Raw genomic sequence first — 6,000 nt, forward strand, 5'->3', positions numbered from 1 at the left:
GAAAGCGGGCAGTGTGCGGGGGGTCCCTCAAGGCAAATGAGGGGACGGATGAGAATAGAGAGAGAATCGAGTCAATCGGCACACACTGTGATGTCGATGCTAGGCTGAAGAAAATGGAGGCTTTCCAGCAAGAGCTTGTCAAACAGGTTGAAGAGCTGAAAAATGAGCTAATTGGGAGTGTGATGAACGGAAGGTAGTGGAATAAAGACTCGAAGCAGCCGAGGAAAAGCTGAACAGGGCCGCCGTTGTGAACGAGGATGGTCGTGACAATGGAGCGCAGTCCACCGATGTGACTGGAGAGGGAGTGCCAGCAAAGTACATGGAATGCGTGCAATGTGGTAAGGGAAGGATGAATGGATGTTATTAGCGTCCCCTTTGGAACGGGGTGGTGGGTTGCGCCACCTAGCTCTTGATATCATACTGCCTAATGTCCTACATAGGTAAAACAATAAAAAAGAAGAAAACACGAACTCCCGCAACCAAATTTTCTGATCCCCTATTGCGAACTGTGCTTTTGTACGTCTCCGTTTTTTGTCGTTTCCCTACTTTTCTTCCACCAATCCTCCAATCGCCTCTTACTAATGCCTACTGCGGACATGTTTACTTTTCCACTGCTCTCTCTGAACCCAAGGGCTTCAAGGAGGCCAGTTGTGCCTAAATCGACCGCTGGGTAGACATCTTCACATTCTAATAAAACATGTTCCATAGTCTCCCTAGCTTTACCGCAGCAAGTACATGCTTTTTCTTCCGTCTTATATCTCGCTTTATAGGTGCGTGTTCTGAGGCATCCCGATCTCGCTTAGAAAAGTAATGAGCTTCCCTTTGAGTTATCATAAATTGTTGCTTTCCTGATTTCGTTTTTCCTCTTAAGTAGTTACTCATGGCAGGGGTTAGTTGGAAAGAGCGGCACCTACATAGAGGCCGCCACACACAAAATGCAGGAGTGCAGGGGTCAGTGCCCCCTATCGAGTCCGAATCAAGCGGAAAAGGACAAAGGGAATCAGGGAGAGGTAGGAGAGAGCGCAATGGTGATTATCACCGGCGACTCAAACCTGGCTAGGGTGGCTAGCCTACCTGGCTAAGCGCTCAGAACCAATTGTGTAGTGGGTGAAAAGCGATAAAAGAGTGGCGGTAGGGACATTTCCATGGCGGACGCTGGGTTCTGTCATGGAGCGAGCAAAAGCGAAGCTTGCGGAAAATGCCCATGTGCGCAACCTTGTCATAGTAGCGGCTGGGCTAAATGACGTCCTAAACAGGAAAGGGACACGACTAGCCCAGTGCTTGGCGAAGGGGGTGGACGACTTGCGCGAGCTGCCCCCTCAGGTGCAGATCGTGGTTTGCACGGTGCCGGAGGTGCCTGTACGTGACAATCACGTACAAAGAGCCGTAGTGGCTGCTAATGAGGCGATATGGAAAATTAGCCGAGAAAAAGGCTTCGAGGTTGTCGAATTCACAGAGAAGTGAGAAGGTTTGGTGGTTTTCAACGAGACGGGATCCACTTCAATTATTGGCTTGCACGAGAAGTAGGCTGGCGACTTGCTGGTCGCGTTGTTGGTTTTTTAGGGGGCTCACGGGTGCTCAGGAGGCCAGAGTAGGTAGTAATCAAGAGGGTCCCCTAAGGGAACCTCAGAATATCATCGCCGTCAATATCAGAAAAATTAGGGAAACAAGAGAGCTCGCCTGTGGCGTAGCAAAGGGGGGGGGGTGCACGGGGCCAGTAGGGGGGGGGTGTCACGTCTGAAGACACCCGAAAATTGTCAATATCCTCGCCTTCCTCGACTACACCCGGGAGGGGGGGAGGTGACAGAAGAGCTATCGGCCCCGGGTGCCAGACGACCTAGCTACGCCACTGGAGCTCGCCATGCAATAGGCTACATAAATATGCACCGGGTGGGAGAAGAAAGGAAAAGTGGGCAGAGATTGAGGAGCAGTTAATTAGAGAACAAATAGTGGTGTATGCGGTTACAGAAACAAACCTTAGAGACTCTTAAGAGCCGCCAGTTATTGAGAATTATGTATGGGAAGGGTGCAACAGAACTAAGTTGGAAAGAAAGGGAGGGGGAGTCGGAATGCTCATCCATCAGGGAGCCAAATGGAAAAGAGTAAATTCACAATGTCAAGAGCATCTTTGGTTATCAGGTACAATGAGTGGGAAAGAAACTTGGCTTGGAGTTACGTATTTGTGGACCGGAATAAATTGCACAGAGAAGAATAAAGAGTTAGTGGAATGCATAAGCGCTGATATTAGGGGTTTCGGGAATGGTGCTGAGATAGTCCTATTAGGTGACATGAATGCCCACATGCAGGATTTAGATGGCTATACCGACAATAACGGGAAGTCAATGCTAGACCTTTGTGAGCAACATAACCTCGTTATCGTGAACACAGGGCCCAAGTGTGAAGGGCAGATCACAGGGGAAGTGGGGAACCGGCAATCAATCATTGATTACTGTCTGATGACAGAAGGAATTCATGATAAGTTGAGAGAAATCGTCATTGATGAGGAAGGGTATAACAGCAATGGGAGTGACCATAAACGCATGGGATATGTAGTTGGGAAAGAGAGCAAGGAGTGCAAAATGGCCAGTCCAAATTTGAACGCTGAACAAATAACAAATATAGTCACTAGAGTCGACGAAGAACTTGGCAAATGGCCAAATAAAGAGTGGGAATATGGTGAGCTTCTAAGTGCAACAACGACAGAAATACGGAAAGAGAAACAACATGTTCGTTGGAAAGGAAAAAAGAAACCAAAAAGCTGGTGGAACAGGGAGATACGAGAAGCGATCGCCGAACGACAGAAAGCATCCCGAGAACACACGCAGGCAAAGAAGGCGCAGTTGCCGTAGGATGAAGCAGCTAGTAAATGGGAAATATACCGGGAGAAAAAGTCTATGGTTCAAATACTGGTGCAAGCAAAGATAAAAGGTGAAAGTGAACGTTGGTTGTTAGAAATACGTGAGAAAAAGACCGCACCTAGAATATTTTGAAACCACATAAAATTATTAAGCAGGAAGTCAACAACAATACAACGACATATCCTAGACAAAGATGGAAACAAACTGGAAGGGGAAGCGACATTAAATTACATCCGAAAAATAGCAGCCGAATCTTTCCAGGGCAATGACGAGGTTGTATTTGAAGAAAAAAAGAGCATGAAAGAGAACCAGGTGGAAAAGGAGCTGGTGCTGACGAATTTCAACTGGAAGAAAGCCGAAGACAAACTTCCTAAGCGCACAGCCACAGGGCTAGACGAGGTTCCCGTTAGGCTGATTAATGAACTAGGACCAAAAAGTAAGGAACCTCTGCTGAAAACAGTGGAAAAAAACTTTAAGAGATAGACGAATACGATACAGCTGGCGACACAGTAGAATGCATTTAATTTATAAAGGTAAGGGGGAGAAAGATAGAATTCACTCGTATAGACCGTTGACCATTACATCGGTAATATGCAGGCTACCAATACAGGCAATCAAATTAAAGCTGCTAGCATGGGCAGAGAATAATGGCATTTTTGGGAGAACTTCAGAATGGCTTCAGAATAGGTAGGCATTTGGAGGATAACTTATTTATTCTTACTCACTGTATTGAAATATCAAGAGTAGAAAGCAGACCGTTATATATGTGGCCTTTTTAGACATTAGAGGAGCGTATGACAACGTAGACCGCAACATTTTGCGGGATATTCTGGTAAAAGAAGGGTTAGGTGACGATTGTCTACAGCTTTTGAGAGAGATTTACCTAGAAAATACCGTTTGCGTTGAATGGGAAGGGATGAGGAGCGAGGAGAAGGTTCATATTGTTACGTGTAGCTGATGTACAAGTCTATTTACAATATATTTACACGTAGACCAACGGCGGCAAAGATGGTGACGCTATATCAAGCGGGCACACGTGGTCTTCTTTCTCCTCAATGCAGCCACACTGTGGCGGCTGTTCCGTACCATCACCCCCGGCGGTAGAAGCACCGTCCCAGTGCTTAATCTATACATCCGCGGTGAAAGGTGTGCGGTATGGTTTCAGTCTCGCCACGTGAACGATGTCACTTGCAGCTGACGATGACGCTGAGAGGTCGGCGGGATGATTTCATACGTGGCATCGGTCGCTTGTCGGACCACACGAGGCCAGTGTAGCGCGACAGCAGCTTTTAGGAAAGGCCCACACGTCGAATGGGTGACCAGCCGCGTTGGAACTGCTTCAGAGCTGTAGAGGAGCGGGGAGCGGCAAAAAATCCCGGGAAGAAAAGGCGGTCGGTGGGAAACGGCGAGAAAGCCGCTTCTGAGAAGCACCAGAGAACCCGGAGAAAAGTGCGCGTCGCGATGGTGGCAATCATAGAGGCGTCTCTGATGCTCCTGTGAGGCCTCGAGACGGGTGCGGGCGAGCTGGAGTGCGTGGTCGGCGTGTGCGATCGCGGCGCGGGCATATTTAGTGGCAGAACGTGTGGCCGAGGGCAACAAAGTGTCCAAGGGCAAAGCGGGTTTAGGCCATATAGGAGATAGAATGGTGAATCACCGGCGGTGTCGTGACGCGATGAAGTATACGCGAACGTCACATACGGTAAGTGAAAATCCCTGTCGTGGAGGTCCGTCGCAACGTACTTCGAAAGCATGTCGGTGATGGTCCGGTTGAGGCGCTCCGTGAGGCCGTTGGTCTGTGGGTGGTAGGACGTGCTGAACTTGTGCTTTGTCGAGCAGGAGCGGAAGATGTCTTCGACGACTGCCGAGAGAAAGCTGCGGCCACGGTCAGTGAGTAATTGGCGCGGAGCACGGTGCACTAAAATGATGTCGTAGAGAAGAAAGTCAGCAACGTCAGTAGCACAACTTGTCGGGAGGGCTCTGGTGATTGCGTACCGCGTAGCATAATCAGTAGCAACGGCGACCCATTTATTTCCGGCGTCCGATATAGGAAATGGTCTAAGAAGGTCTAGACCAACACGGAAAAGGGGCTCGGGTGGGATGTCGATCGGCTGTAGACATCCAGCTGGAAGTGTGGAGGGCTTCTTCCGGCGCTGACAGGGCTTACAAGCGGCAACGTAGTGCCGCACGGAGCGTGCGAGACCCGGCCAAAAGAATCGACGGCGTACACGGTCGTATGTGCGCAAGACGCCCAAGTGTCCACCCAAGGGAGCGTCGTGAAGTTGGTGGAGGACAGTCGAACGCAGGTGTGATGGAATCACGAGCAGAAGGTCAAGGCCGTCTGGATCGAAATTGCGGCGGTATAATGTCCCCTCCTTGAGGAGAAACATCCGGAGAGAGGCGTCGCCAGGCGTTGACTCTAGGCGGTCGATGAGTACTCGTAATGAAGGATCGCGGCGTTGCTCGTTGCCGATTTGAAGCAATTGGGACACAGAGAAAACGCAAGCGATGGCGTTCGCATCATCCGGTTCGTTGACGGGGTAGCGGGACTGTAAGACGATAGAAGAAAAATAGGTGGCACCGTACAGGCAGTCTAGAGCGTCATCAATACGTGGAAAAGGGTACACGTCCTTTTTTGTGATTTTGTTCAGGTGGCGATAATCTACACAAAAGAGCCACGTTCCATCCTTCTTTTTGACAAGTACGACGGAAGAAGCCCAGGGACTACAGGAAGACTCGATAAGGTCTTTTTCAAGCATCTGTTTTTACTTCCTGTTGAATAACAGCTCGTTCCGACGCAGAAACACGGTACGGACGTCGTTGAATAGGGTTCGCATCGCCAGTATTCATGCGATGGGTCACAACGGACGTTTGACCTAAGGGTCGATTGCAGTGGCGTAGCTAGGTCGTCTGGCACCCGGGGCCCACAGGTCTTCTGTCACCCCCCCCCCCCGGGTGTAGTCGAGGAAGGCGAGGATATCGACAATTTCCGGGTTTCAGCACCAGTACAGCCGCCTTGGACACCGCGCACGTCCCCCGGGTCCCCCTCTCCTTCGCTTTCTTTCCCAGAGGTCGCGAATGCAGCAGGTATTGGCGACGAGGAGTTACGGAGTCGCCATCTATAGGAAGCGCCTCGCTGGCGTAG

Source organism: Dermacentor variabilis, chromosome 1, assembly GCF_050947875.1.
Source record: "Dermacentor variabilis isolate Ectoservices chromosome 1, ASM5094787v1, whole genome shotgun sequence".
Classification (NCBI taxonomy): domain Eukaryota; kingdom Metazoa; phylum Arthropoda; class Arachnida; order Ixodida; family Ixodidae; genus Dermacentor; species Dermacentor variabilis.